A 16,144-nucleotide genomic window follows, 5' to 3' on the forward strand; every position below is an offset into this window, starting at 1 on the left:
CATGCATTACACCGGGTTGCAGAAGAAGTACGTGCAAATTTTCCTGAAGTGGATAAATTAATTGGATGCGTGAAGAAAGTATTCTTGAAAGTCCCCTCTCGAATTTCAGCATTCAAAACAGAAGCTCCAGAAATCCAATTGCCATTTTCACCTGTTTTGACTAGATGGGGAACATGGCTCCAAGCTTGCAGTTATTATTGCAAGAATTTCGATGTTGTGAAGAAAGTGGTTGATTCTTTTGATAATGGTGAGTCAGTGTCAATAAAAAAGGCGCAAGAACTGTTAGCTGATAAAGAAATTGCTGGTAAACTTTCTTACATAAATACTAATTTTGGATTCCTTCCTGATGTCATAACTGCACTGGCAAAATCCCAAGTGACATTAGTGGAACAGCTACAAATAGTGGATAAAGTGGTGAATGATTTGAGCCGTGCATGTGGTAAAGTGGGTGATGCAGTGTCAATGAAAATGAAAAACTGTCTAAGCAAGAACAGGGGGTACACAACATTGTGTTCAATTGGCAGAGCTTTGTCTGGTGACAATTTTTCTCTTCCTGACTGTGAATTAAATCCAGGAGATATTGCTTGCTTTTAGTTTGCTCCAATTGTTTCCGTTGAAGTAGAGAGAAGCTTTTCCGTTTATAAGTCGGTACTAGCAGACAATAGACAATCATTTTTGTTTGAAAATCTCCGCCAAGTTTTGATTGTTAACTGCAATTCAAAATTGTTGTAAAAGTGCACTTGAAATGAATTTTCTGCAATACAAGGTACTGTAACATGGATTTTTTTTAATTTTATGTAGTTCAGTAATCAAGTGAGTACTTAACGTAATTAAAAGTATTTTCATTGGCAATGCTTTACTTTTTATTGGTCATTTTTTTGTTTTTTTTTAGGTCATTTTTTGTATTTTTTAGGTCATAAATGCATTTTTTATTTTGCATTTTTTACCAATTTATAGGTCATTAAATGCCTTGCCCTAGTAATAAATAAAAAATATGTAACTTAAAAATTAAACTTTATTGGATGTATTTTTGCACACTAATGAAAAATTACAGGTGCACATGTGATTCAACCTCAATTAATTATTGTTTGGTGGCGCAATTAATAATTGAATATTTTTTTCCATATTTTTTGCTGTCATTGATCGTCTCGTCAGTGGCAACCCATAAGTAGAAATCATCAAGTTCAGCTCTAATCGTTTCCATTGTGTCAATGTAGCAGGAGTTCAAATAATTTTTATGGAGTATTGATTCATGCGAAATATTGAAGTTGCGGTATTTGCGTAGGAAAGCTTGAAACTTTGGAACTCCAAGTTTATACCATGGTATGTTTGCAGCAACCATTGCCACGCACAAATTTTTATTAAATTCACTGGTACAAGACGAAGAATGTTGCACCACCACTTGTGTAACAAGAACTTGTTTCTTTTCAACGGAGCACGTTTTTTATTTCTCACATGAAGTTCAATTTTTAAATGCTGTTCTAACTGTGACTTCATGGAGCAACCAATGTGTTCGCCACACACTTTGCATAGCACGATTTTACCGTCGTAGTAAAGGAATCGTCAATTGAAATCCAGCAGTAGACTAGCTATTTGTATCACCTGATGTCAAAATAAGCTTCATAAAAAAACAGAAAAAAAAAAACTATTGTTTTCTTTTAGAGCAATTGATTGGAGATGTTTGTGGGAAATGGTTATACCCATAGGGTAACTTTCACTTTTTCCTTCACCGCGTTAGCAGTACAATGACCCACCCTTCGCAGTGGTATTTGATCCTACTTTACCGTTACTTCTTAAGGGATATACACACTATTAGCATTGCAAACAAATGTCCATTTTTTCACAGAATACGTTACTATTTTCAATTATTAAATTATATTTACGCACTGGAGACGAAGAAATAAGCTTTATAAACAATTTTAAAACATATAACTTAAGAATTAAGTAGAGGGAAAATTGGTGAAAAAAATGCGTATTCTTTCAAAATATGTGAAATATGCCAAAATATTTATTATGCACCAAAATGTGTAAAAATATGTAACTTTAAAACATTGGAATAATGATCTCTTTGATATGATTCGCCAACATTTTAGCTTTCCTTATAGCTACATACAGTGATGGACAGAAATATTCGTATGAACCCTTTATCTTCATTAAATTAAACATTCTGACGAATTAACGTTATAATTGTACTAATTTTTCTTTTTATCATAACATAATTCCTTATTGTTTCTATCTATACAGAGAAATCGGTGCCAAACTGAACATAAAGCGACTAGCAATCGTTTGAACCATAATATGCTAGGACAGGATTATTCGAATATTGCAATCGTGGAGACAAAAATGCTGTATACATTCGCTAGTGCTTCAACCATCGTTTTGATGCAGTCGATAGACAAACGAGTCACAATATTCTCCTAACACGCAAAGCTGTAACACGTGCTAGTGTAATGGGACGTAAAGGTAAAGAGACAACTATTCAAGAAAGAAGAATTACTGTATTATAAATTTACACAAACAACAGAAGACGTATGCCGAAATTGCAAATGCTGTCAACAGAAGCTGTTCTACAGTGTGCAGTATTATAAAAAATGTTAGAGAACGGAAGACATTAATAAATAGAGAGCGCACAGGTCGTCCACGGAAGCTAACCAACAGGAAAGAAAGGGAGATTATTAAGACAGTGAAGAAAAATCCAAAGGTGAGTGCATCAGAAATAGCAGCTAATTTACAGGACGATTTTGGTACAGATGTTCATCCTAAAATGGTAGCCAGAGCTCTTCACCGGGCCGGGTACAATGCCAGGGTGCCATGGAGGAAACCCTGTATAAGTAAGGTAAATAAATAGAAGAGACTACTGTTCGCAAATGAATTTGTCGACAAAGCTGCAGGGTTCTGGAACAAAGTTATATTTTCAGATGAAAGTAAATTTAATATATTTCATTCTGATGGGAGAAAACCGAACACAGAATTAGACTAGAAGAATATTATATCAACAGTTAAGCATGGAGGTGGAGATGTCATGGTGTGGGGGTGCATGTCGGCCACTGGTGTAGGAGAACTGGTATTTACTGACAATTTACCCTTGGACAAGTTCAAGTACATGCAGATATTCCAGGACAATCTTAAGAAGAGTGCAGATAAACTTGGTCTTTTAGGGGATTATTATTTTCAACAAGATAATGACCCAAAACATACCGCAGAAATTTTTCGTTTGTGGATTGTCTACAATACACCTCACACTTTGCACACTCCACCCCAATCCCCTGACTTGAATCCAATCGAACATTTGTGGTCTGAACTGCAGAAACGAGTCCGGAAACATCGAATATCCAACAGGAATGATCTCAGACAGAAACTTCTAGAGGAATGGCATCACATAGGGCGGAATGTCACTGAAAAATTAGTTTCTTCCATGCCTGTACGATTGAAAGAAGTCATTCGCAGGAGATGGTGGGCAACTAAGTACTAATGTTTGTTTTGTTTATATTTTGTGTCTATTTTTGAATACTTTTGTCCAAGCTTCTTGTAGCCAAATCATACAATGTTTTTCTATATACATTTATAACATATGACAATACAATTATTTATTTTCTGTATACATTTATAACATATGACAATACAATTATTTATTTTCAGAAGCATTCTCATTTCTCTTCATTACATTCCCACCTACAAGTAATTTAAAAGCTAATTATTACTTTCCCGAATACTTTTGTCCATCACTGTATATAGGAACAAAATATGTAATTACATAAAATCCGGGCTCTACATATCAGTGATGAAGCTAAGGTATAAATACTGGGTAGCCTAAGCTGAAAAAATTTGCTTACTTTATATATTTTTATATAGCAGAAGATTCTCGGCTTTTCTATCATTTCTTTTTGTGACAGACCCCTCAAGAAGGTGAGGTCCACTCATTTTCACCCCAGAAGAGAATACAGATACTCGTATATCGTTGTTGTTCCTGCAATAACTCCTATGTGCAAAATATAAAAGTTTTCAGTAGGAAGAAAAAACACATTTATTCAGCCTATGGCAGCCGTACATAGAAGACTGTGAATTCTTACATTTTCGAAAGAAAGAAATATAATTGCAAATAGGAGATTTTATTATTTGCTGTATCACTATTTAAGTTATTTAATAGAGCAAAAACCTAAAAATGATAAATATGTCACATAGGAGTTATTGCAGGAACAACGACGATATGTCTCATAACACTCTGTTAGCGAAGCATATTTCTTATATCATGAAAATTGAAAATTTATACTTTGTTTTCCTCCATGTGCTTTTTTAATATGTAAATTCGGTGTCGATCTTCTGTCTTTGTAAGCACATTTTGTTTCATACATCCAACTTGAATAGGGCCTACAGTTTCTCTTTTAATTCTACAAATAATGACTTCAATGTGCCATTTTACACAAAATTAATATGCACAACACATATTCACTTTTGATCAAACTAATACTCAAAACGCAGCTCATTCAGAGAAAACCAATATGGTTGGTTGGTTGGTTTGTAGCCAAAGTTCTGGTATCATGGCAATGAAGCCATTAGCTCTCTTGCAGTCTAGTATTTTTCCGTGATGTTGAGGTGAACAGGCAAGGCTTCTCAATTTTCCGGGTGGTACTTATCCATGATTACGTCCTTTCCACATAACACACAATTGGGTAAGAGGGAGATGCTGATTCTATGTAAATGAGCTGCCAAAGAATCATGCCCGGTCAGAAGGTAGAAGGCTGTCACTGCTGAATTTCTTGGTTCTTCAGGGATGATGTTTATATTTTGGAGGAGGGGTTCCCATGATTTATCTTTAGCTGATTCCTTTATTCTGTTCAGAAATTTTTGTTTGTATTGAATTTTTTTATTTAATGTGACAGAAATAAATGATTTTTGAGTAACATGTTTTGTGTTACGGTGCAGCCTTTCGCAGCCAGTTGCCCACCAATTCATTCCCTGTAATGCGCAGTGCGCTGGAACCTATTGCACAACTATTTTCTTGCCAGTTTTTGGAGCTGCTTGATCAGGGTGCAGCACTGAGAAGTTGTGTGGAGTCCTTCCTGACTTCTTTATAGAGAAAAATTTATAAGTTCCTCCAGCTCCTGCAGCATCAAAATCGGTTAGTAAAGATCAATCGCTGTAAATGTGTAGCCAGGTTTCACAACGATATTCACTATTAATTATTTTGCTACGTTTGGATTTGTATCGTTTTTAACAATTGTTTATTGTTAGTAAAATAACATGTGCAAAAATACACTCTTAATTCTTACCTGAAGGAGTAAAAAACTCGTGCTCAGGGAGTTATCTAAACACATACTTAACACAAACAAAGATAATTATTTGACACAAAGTGGGTCAAGAAAAAAACAATTATAGGAATAAAATACAATTTCAATTTTAACAATTTAAATCATACAAATACATACACATATTAAATTAACATACTAGGGTTGGATAAAAAGTAATGGCAACAGTTCGATATTTCCGACATGGCTTTATTCACAGGGGTACAACATTTACGTACCTTCTATATAGTCGCCCCCCTTATTTATTACCTTTTGCCAAATGTTTGGAAGGCGTCGTACACCATCAGCGTGTCCATCTTTGTTGATGTTCTGTATTGACCACCCTAAAGTATGGATAAGTTCATCTCTGATATTGTATCAGGTCCCTCGCAGTGGTTCTTTCACTTTGGTGAAAAGATCGTAATTGCATGGATCATATCGGGTGAGTACGGTGGATGTTCCAGTAGTCCGCGCTTTCCGTCTGCCTTGGAGGTACAGCGTGGTGCAGTATTACCCCATCAATGTCATACGCCACAATGAACATCTTCACAGCACTTTGTGTAGGGCGCACTTTCTTTGGACAAGGAGAACCAGGATGCTTCCATTCATTTGATTGACATTTCAAGTTTGGTTCATACGAGCGAGTCCAGGTTTCGTCCATAGCGACGATTCGTCCAAGAAAGTAGTCACCTTCCCTTTGGTACCGGTGCAACAAGGCCTTCGCGGAACGCTTTAACCCATCGTGCAACTGTGCGATATGGCAACGCTGCATCGCCATATGCTTCACGCAGTCCCTGAAAACATTCTTGTGCACTATGACCTCGTGCCATTTCAATTTTGATCCAGGAATGTTGCTCTAGTATTGTAAGGATGGTCGTAGGGTGCTCGCACTATCCCTATGAAAGTGAACGTTCTACACACTGCAGTAAATTGATGGAGTATTGTCGCCGCTGGCTGCACTAACTCATCTAACAGTCCTTGTTCATGTCCACACAGCTGGCAGCTCTCGAATGCACCATCGTCACGTGACAGCAGTGCTGCCATTACTTTTTATCCAACCTATGTATATTCTTTAAAAATGAAATTCCTAACGCTACTTTTTAAATTTTTTATACTAAAATTTTCCAAATTTGGGTATTTTTCAATTATTTTATTGTATAACCTTGGACCATAGTAGGTATCATAGCTAAGAGCTGGGCTTGTTAAACACTTCGTTTCCTCTAGTCGTATAAAATCAGATCTTTTAGTTACATATTTATGATGATACAATTTGAATTTATTACGATTTTTATCTATGAAGTTTAATAAGGCAATATAGTAAATCTGTTTAATTTTCAAAACATTAAAATCAGTGAACAAAAGCTCGGATGAGTAATCAATTGGTTTATTTTAATTATTCTTTTCTGAATAAGTATTAGTGGAGTGAAATTAGAATTACAAGCATTTCCACATCCTAAAATTCCACATTGGAGAATGGATTGAAATAAAGTTAAGTAAATGAGACGAAAAAAATATTGACTGGTAAATATGACTGAAGTATAACAAAGATATAAAGTTTTACGTAATCTATTGCATGAATATGTAGTACGTTTATTCCATCGTAAATGTTGGTCAATTGTAATGCCTAAATTCCTAACTTCTGAGGATTCGGTTAATATAGGACATTCACAATTTTAAGAAGAACAATAAGAATGACGAATTTTGAGCCTACAAGAAGATTGAGGAGATTTAAGACCATTGGACCTTAGTGAAAACGGAACAACAGTTGTTTTGGATATGTTTAAGGGAAGAGCATTTGGTTTGGTTTGGTTCCAATAAGTTGTTTCCAGTTTGAATAGTTATGTATTCCAAGGGATTTTGTCGGATTTGTGACATTTCAATGTTAGTTTGGGGAATGAGATGCGTTTGTAATCTTTTAACTTTCTGCATAAATCCTTCTTGTGTGTTTAATTTAGTAACTTAGGGAAGATTTTGTATTTTCTCCAATAGTCTGCATTAGACAGTCTAATTAATTTCTCATACCGGATTTCTGCTTGTTCTTGAAAGTCGTGTATCAGTGGCTTTTGTTGAGTAAGTTGTCTCATTGAATCTGTTGGTGTGGATTTCCCTGCACCTATAATTAAATGTACTGCTTGGTTTTGAAATTTTTCTAATTTATTTCATTGTTGTGGGGTGCATGTGATGAGTATTTCACTACAATATTTGAGGACAGGTTTCATGTACATATAAGTGGAATTTAGTGTACCGGTACATCTCTGGCTTCCCCATTTGCAGCCAGCTAATCTTTTTAACAGATTTAATCTCTTTTTGGCTTTTTCTATTACAGTATTAATATCATCTTTTCAAGATAATTTGTTACCAGTATCAAATATGACTCCTAGATATTGTGAATTGATTGCTCTTTGTAAGGGAAGTCCATTAAGCTTGATGTTTATGTTAACTGGTTTAGTGACATTTGTGAATATTTGATATTTAGTTTTGTCTGCATTTACTTGCATTAGGTTAGTAGAGCACCAATATTCCAATTTAGTGATAGCTGTGTTAATTTGGGTTTCCAATGACTTGAGCTTATTCTTTGGTTTTGAAATCCAGATGACGAGGTCATCAGCAAAAAATGCAAACTTTACTTTTTTGCCAAATATTTAGGAAGATCGTTGATAAATATATTAAATAATGTTGTACTCAACACTGCTCCTTGAAGTACACCCATAGCTGTGTGTTTGTATTTTGAAAACTATGACTGATATTTAACTGTGTTGAATCGCTGTGTGATAAAGTCTTGTAACTAACAGAGCATATTACCTCAGATTCCTATTTTGTGCAATTTGTCTACAAGCTTAGGCTACTCCTCCATATGCTGTCATAAGCAGATTTGAAATCAACGAAAACAACTGCAGTATGTTCTTTTTTGTTCATGGCTTCTTTAATACCCTGACTGAAATAAACAACTTGTTCGTTAGGTGAGTGCAGTGGTGATATTCGGCCGGCTCGCACCAGTATTGACGAACCGGTTGTTAAATTTTTCTAGGTAATATTTGCAATTACCATGGACATATACAGTATATGTTTAACATACATTACTGATTGTTAAACTTTTTGAATATCATCACTGGGTGAGTGGTATTGTATAAAGCAAGGGCGTGCAGTGTAATTTTTGTGTGGGTAAGCTCTGAAGTTTTCTTATTGACATTTCTTTTATACATATTAGTCATGACTTATGAAACTTACAGCTTTTCTAAATATATATATATATACATACAGTGTGATTAACGAGGATTTACCGTCCCTTACGGAGCTTATTTTTAGCATCAGAAAACTAGCCAATTAAAGAAATGGCACTTCTGAATAGTTCATTCTCTATTTGTAATATTTTTTTCCCGTAAAACTAAAGAAAAAAGGTATTTTACTAACAACTTCAAATTGATGTAACTGAAAATATTGTGATTAGAACAAACGTTTATATGACTTTTTTCTCAGAATGTCTTCGCAAATAAGCTCCATAAGTGACTGTAAATCCTCGTGAATCACCCTGTATATATATATATATATATATATATATATATATATATATATAGACTGTTTTAGCTACAGTACTACAAAATGTCAATAAATAATATTATAGCATTCTTTCATTAGGCTTACTTACATGTAATATGGCGATGAACAGCAACGACAGTAGCTGTAGAAATGTATTACAGTACTTATAAGTAAAGTCCATTCTTCTTTCTTGTTTTGTGAACTTTTTGATTACATCTTCATAAAATGTGGCAGATTGTATCACTTATGAAGAAGTCCCTTTCCAATGGATAGAAGTGCTAACCCGTTAAGACGTTCTTGGCTTTGTGTTGATCGCTGGTATGATTTTATCCTTCTAAGTGCAGAGAATGTTCGCTCTACGGAAGCTGTGGTGCTAGGGATAGTGACAGTAAGTAATCCAAGTTTATAGACTTCTGGTAATGCTGTGTCAAGTTGTTTTTTCTTGAGTGTATTAACACCTGGTACGGATGTTGTCCAGAAAATTCATCATAAGAGTAGAGCACAATGAGTTCATTTTTCAGACTGATAAAATCAAACGTGTCCGACTGATTTTCTTTCAAAATGTTAAATATAATAGCAGGAAAGTTCACCCTAAATTCTTCGTACTTCTGAGGTTGTAACAAAGCCACAAAGTTTAAGTTATGCATAGAACTAAATCTTTCGTCAATTTGAAAAACTATTGTATCGATTATCTCAATGTAAAGGGCCTTTCTTGCAACTTCAGGGTCTTGTTCTGTGCGACGACATTTACTTGGAGTTCCATCATCTTCATGGTGGTAAACTACAGTTTCTATCCTTATAGAATCCCAAAATTTTCTGAGATTTTGGATATGTCTTTTTTGTTTCTGTAATTTTTTCACAGCAATGCTGGATATCTAAAGATTTGAACTGTAGTATATTGAAAAGTATGTCAGTGTAGCTGAATATCTTACTGAAAATAACTAATAACAGTGATGTCTCAAAACTGGTCAGAAATGTAAGGAAGCCTTGTGCAGTAACAACTGTTACACTGTCCCAGGTAGAACTGTCTTCTAATATGTCTTGAAAAAATCCAATGAATTCATCCCTATGTTCCTTTACAGTCTGAATAAGACGCGGTGTGAAATTCCATCTAGTTGGAGCATGTCTAGGCATTTTCTTTGAGGTATATTCCTTAAGCCGTTGTTCTTTTGGATGATTTACTGAAGAAAGAACCCAAACCAGTTAAAGTCTGTAAAAATATTCTGCTCTCTTTCAAATACGTAAGTGATTGGGGCAAGATTAAATTTAATTTATGACAAACAGTGCACAAATATTGCCTTAGAATATTTTTCAAGAAATTTAGTTCTCAGACCATTTGTGTGACCAGCCATGACAGCAGCTCCATCGAACGTTTGAGCAACGAGCTTGTTGCTTATGTCATACTCAGTGGCTATACTTTGGACATGTTCGAATAAACCACTAGCAGATCTATCATTGCTTACATCAGTAAAACATATGAATCTTTCATTAATCTCACCATTCTCTGAATCAACATACCTAAGAGTGGTTGAAAGCTGGGATGCATTCATAATGTCTGAAATTTCGTCTAGCATGATTGCAACAAATGACGTTTTTGAAAGTTCTTGTTTTATGTTATCCATAACAACATCACTTACAGCGAGAATCAAATCATTCTGTATTCGATTTGAAGTTCCGCGGAACGTGGCAGAAGTTTCCAGATGATGGCTGAGGGTTAAGTCATATTTTGCAAGGTAATTGAGCGCACCTAAATATACTCCTTTGTTAACTGCCTCTTCTGACTCACAATGACCACGAAATGGCAATTCATGTATGGCTAGAAAATAGATTGTATCAATTAACCTCTTCAATATTTCCCTGTTCTTTCGCATCATTTCATTGTGTTGCTCGACAGTGACACGAAGTTGTGAATCTGACTGTACATCTATTCGAGATGATCCAAATGACTTAAATTGTAAAACACTAAAAATATGTGCCTGTGACTTTTCATGTTTATTAATGGCATTGTGCAGATTTTTCAGATTATCATAACCATTATTTTTAGACCAAACTGTTTCTTCTTTAGAAAACATAAGACAGGGCCAGTGAAAGAGTTTATTTAATTTCGCACTTCCTGCAATCCACTGAGTTGGGACGCTTGAAAATATCGAGTATATTCTTTTCCTTTGTCTTTATGAGCTGCAAAAAGCGTTGGCATTTCAGGACATGATCAATCACTTAGTATTATGTTTAATTTTTCTTCTAAAGGATGTAATCGAAATGTGTGTTTCAATAATTGTTCAATAGGACATAATGAATCACCCATTCTTAATCAATACCGTATTTAGCTTATACACAGAAAACTACGACATAAATTGTCACTCACAAAGAAACAAAATCTTCAAATAACTGAAAGATCCTGAACACTATCTCAATTGACAAACAAATCTCATGTTTCACACACACTGCCAAATTCTACACTGGTATTCTTCTGCAGGAAGTCAAGTCTGGACAAGCGATAATCCCAGCGCTTATTCTGGCTGTGTACTGGCGTATAGGCAATACAGTGGTATACGAGGAAATTTTCCATCCTTGTCTACTGTCTGCGCATGCACCAGCACTGTAAAATGAGGCTTCAGGCAAGCTGTGAACGAAGAGCTGCCTTACTGCAGAAATGTAGTTAATCCAGAACACTTATATATAAAGTGCAGAATACACTTTATTAAAAAATGTTCATCTATAAGCTGAATGAGATAAAATTGATACATTAATTTGAAGTGTGTCTACTAGGGTATGCGGCGCTTACCCCACTTGCCCTAAATGCACGCCCCTGGTATAAACCCAGATTGCTGTTTTGAAAACAAGTTGTTGGATTCAAGGAACCAATTGTGACGTGCAGCAATCATTCTTTCCATATTTTCCATATCTGGCTTGTAAGAGAAATAGGTGTGTAGTTATTAATATTAGATGAAGTTTTACCTTTCTTCAAAATGGGTATAATACTGGTAATGATTTTCTTTTTCAGTTAGCAGATGCTGGTATTGTAAAACTTGTCTCCAAGGTTCTTGATAAATTCTGAATGAATTAAATCTGGACCAGAGACTTCATTGCATTTAAGAGTCCCAATAGCTCCATCTAGTTCATGGATTGTGAAACTAACAACAAACATTTCTCTTGTGTTTCATGTAAACACACCTCTTTTGCTCATCTTGATATTTTTTCATGTTTTTTTCTAACTTTTTGTGAGTTGTTGTGATTCTATATATTATTGTATATGTACTTAAAAAGGCGTTTGCAATAACCTGGGGGTCTGTTAGTTGTGTATTTTTGTAAATTATAAGTGAATTACTTGGTGGATTACTCTTTGTGATATTAGATATAAATTCGGGTAAGCTTTTATACCATCTTTTCTATACCGGTAGTCCATTTTAGAGATAAAATTGTTAAAACATTGCCTACAAGGGCGCACCCACGGGGGGGGGGGGTCCATCGGGCCCGGACCCCCCCCCCCCAAAGTTGTAACATTACTACTGAATTTTTAAGCGTTGATAGCATATAATTCTGTTTACTCTAATTTCACCGAAATGATTCACGTCCATGTACAGTACGTAACACTTCTGATTTTTCCTGCTAGCCAAGTCCATCTAATGGCATCCTACTATAATCGTTGGTAGCTAGAGCTCTCTGCTGCTGAAAACGTAGCCGAGTGCCATCAGCCAACAAAGAATGCACAATTCTGTACTTGCTGTGTTCCAACCATCACGTTGTCATCACTGCTTAGCAGATTGAGTTCAATGTTGCCAAAGTATCTATCATTGATTATAATAAGTATTGGCGGTATTTGACTGGTCTGTGTTTGATTTTCCAAGTATCTGTGTCTTGAAGAATTATTAATGTGAAGTCGTGAAAACTGTTATGTGATATATTAACTTAATAGTAGTATTAGCACAAGTGCTCACAATGCAAAAACATAAAATTACCAGTTTTTTCAGCTCGGTTCCATCAAAGATGGCTAAGTGCAATATTGAGACTGTACCTAACCTACAACCAACGAGTTAGAAAGAGAAAGATATAGAGTGGTCATTGCCCCGCCATGTTTGAAGAAAATTGAACGACCGTTGGTAATGAACTTATGCGCCCAAAACAAAGTGGGCGTTGTGATAACTGACATTAGAATCGTCAGCTGTCTTAATTTCGTTTGCATAAATCAGTTAAACTGAAGTGGAAAAACCTAGTATTTCGTCAAATACGTGATAGGAACTTAATCTAAACTTATGTACGCTAAATTTAAAACACTTGAGCTATTCCTAGAAGGAATGCTTAAAAGAATAACCTAAGCAAATTTGTCATGTATTATGACAAGAAGTCCTAGCAAATATACTGAAGAAAATGTTAATATTCCTAGGTTCTTTTAAATGCGACCTGCAACATTGCCTATAAAATGAACGAGTATGATTCGGATGATTTTATTAAGTTGTTTTCCCAGTCTCTACACGTTGCAAAACTATTTACTATACCATAAGATATAGAATGAAAGTAGGCCCTATCTGTAGGCCAAGCTTATAACGTGGGTGAAACATGACAAAACACACTTTCAGTTTTTTTGTTACAGTAAAGTATAATTATTATCGAAATGTGAACGTGAGGCCAACAGCCGGCTGGTCTGTCTGAGCCTTTCAAGGGCTGTGGCACCACAGATAATTATTAGTGTATAATTGAGCACCCACGTACAATAATGGGGTAAGTAGTTACGAAATATATTCATACTTACCCCATTATTGCACGTGGGTGCTCAATTATGTTCTTTCATGTCCTTCCAGTCAAAATACTAACAACAATACGACCTACCCCAGAGTTTTGCGTTATTTTGGATGCGAGTGTCGAAATACAATTTTAATATTTGATTGCTATTACTAGGTTTGAAACGGAATTGCAGCGGTTTTATCCGTATTTAGTTTAACTTTATTACTAGTGAATCATTTATTTGATTAATCGTTTGTCTTCGAAATAGGCCTAACTTCTTATAAGCTACAGCTCATCGTCTTCTTGTATAAGCAGTAAGGACAGAAGGAGCAGAAATAAAGGATGCTGGTGTCGAAATACAGTTTTAATATTGTATTGCTATTTGTTTTTCACTGGGTCTGAAACGGAATTGTATTGGTTTTATCCGTATTTAGTTTAAGTACATTACCAGTGAACCATTTATTTTGTTTATGCCGGGCGTTGTTACACATTTAAGCATGAAAAAAAAATGCTCCTAATTAACAAAACTATGGACTTAACTTCATAAATTTACATGAAATATGATATATCAGTTGTGTTTTTCCTTTTGACATTGCAGTTATATGCAGCACACACAACAGGCATGTTTTTTCTTCGTTTTTTTTGTACTTCTTACCTCCGTTATACAACATTGTAAGCAGACGAATTTTTACAAAGGTGGGCGCTTAGCTCAGATCTGCCGTGTTTCGCGGTGGCACCGCAAAGAGCACTGTACAGGACAACATGGCCACTCTATAGTCTTCTCTTTCTAACTCGTTGCCTACAACATGATGCCAATATAGGTATTCTTGAACCGTCTGCATCGTCATCATCAACCCCAACATCGGTATTACTGAATGTGGACTCTAGTGGTAAAGATATAAGTTCTTTTGTTAACAGAGTACTTTCATCAAGGGAGAAATTTGAGACACTAAATTCCATTTGGGTGCCGAATGAGAATTTCAAGTTCCCAGTAAAACCAGTTGGAAAGAAAAAAAAAAAACCTCAGTTTCCAAAAGAGATGGCTCCAACGATGGAAGTGGTTAGCTTATTCAGACAAACAAAGCGGTGCATTTTGTAAATACTGTGTTTTGTTTGCACCTCAAGAGGTTGGAATGCACGAAGCTACACCAACAGGAAGGTTAGTGAATCAGCCATTTGACAATTGGAAACATGCATGTGAAACATTTAACAGGCATGAAAAGTTACAGTATCACCTGAATTCTGTGGATACTTACACTAAATTAAAATCTATCGAACAAGGTAACGAATTGCCAGTTTCTTTGCAGATTGATAAAGCATGAAGAGAGCAAGGGAATGTAAATGTTCAAAGGATACTCCCGATAATTAAAACCGTTATATTTTGTGGCCGCCAAGGCATACCATTACGTGGGCATAAGGACTTCGGTCCCTTTGATTTGGAAAATCCACCAAATCATAATGAGGGAAATTTTAGAGCTTTGTTAAGGGAGCGTGTTGATGCAGGAGATGATAACTTAAAGAGCCATCTATTAGTCTGTGGAAAAAATGCAAGTTACATAAGCTGGAAGACACAAAATGAAATTATATCAGCCTGTAACTATATTATTCGTAGCCAAATAGTAGTGAGAGTGACTGAGGCAAGATGTTTTGCTATCTTAGCTGATGAAAGTGTAGATGTCAGTGGGACTGAACAGTTTTCTCTGTCAGTACGTTTCCTTGAAAATGATAGCATCAGAGAAGAATTCCTACAGTTTATTCCAGTTTCTGAGACAACTGGAATAAATTTGGCTAGAACAATTCTTGAGAGCCTCACTCGATTTAATGTTGATTTGAAATATATGAGAGGGCAAGGATATGATGGTGCAAGTGCAATGAGTGGACAGTTTCAAGGTGCCCAGGCCTTTATTCTCAAAGAATGCCCTGCCGCTTTATATGTCCATTGTGCTTCTCACAGTTTGAACCTCGCCATATCAGATGCATGTTGTGTTCCAGAAATCAGGAATTGCATTGGCATTGTAGGTAAAGTGTGTGAATTTTTCAACACTCCCAAAAGGCAAGATGTATTAATAAATAGTATAAAAGAGCTTTGTCCTGAAAATAAAAGAAGCAAACTCGTCCAAATGTGTGCTACTAGATGGATAGAAAGACATGACTCTGTGATGATATTAATGGAACTGATGGATGCTGTCCTCCTGCATTGAAAACCATTTCTTTGTGGACTGACAAGGATGTATCTTCCAAAGCCGATATGCTGAATTCTTCAGTGACCAAGCCTGCATTCCTAATTTCCCTTCACGTAATCAACAAGCTCTTCTGTGTAACAAAAATCTTAAGTGAATACCTTCAGAAGACAGATATGAATTTGGAAAAAGCACTTAACCATGTAGAAAATGTTTTAGAAGTGTTACAAGAGGTTAGTGATGCAGCAAAAGACCAGTTTAAATCTATATTCTCAACGGTTTCTACTCAGCTGTCGTCACTTGGAGAGGAAATTAGAATCCGTCGATGTGCATCTGGACAACGTTCACAATTCCGCAGCAATGTTCCTGCTGATAATGCTGAGGAATATTACAGGAGGACTGTATTTTTGCCATTCCTAT

General features: G+C 35.7%; 1 long non-coding RNA gene across 4 annotated transcripts in view; it reads left to right on the forward strand.

Moving 5' to 3' along the window:
* The window catches only part of LOC138711692 (uncharacterized), a 44,511-nt gene that overhangs the window by 19,653 nt on the left and 8,714 nt on the right, over nt 1-16,144 (forward strand). For all 4 annotated transcript variants that reach the window (XR_011335425.1, XR_011335426.1, XR_011335427.1 and 1 more), the window contains one exon: nt 14,463-14,703. This is a non-coding gene — a long non-coding RNA (uncharacterized lncRNA). The remainder of the gene's footprint in view (nt 1-14,462; nt 14,704-16,144) is intronic.

Source organism: Periplaneta americana, chromosome 2 (assembly GCF_040183065.1).
Source record: "Periplaneta americana isolate PAMFEO1 chromosome 2, P.americana_PAMFEO1_priV1, whole genome shotgun sequence".
NCBI classification, from domain to species: Eukaryota; Metazoa; Arthropoda; class Insecta; order Blattodea; family Blattidae; genus Periplaneta; species Periplaneta americana.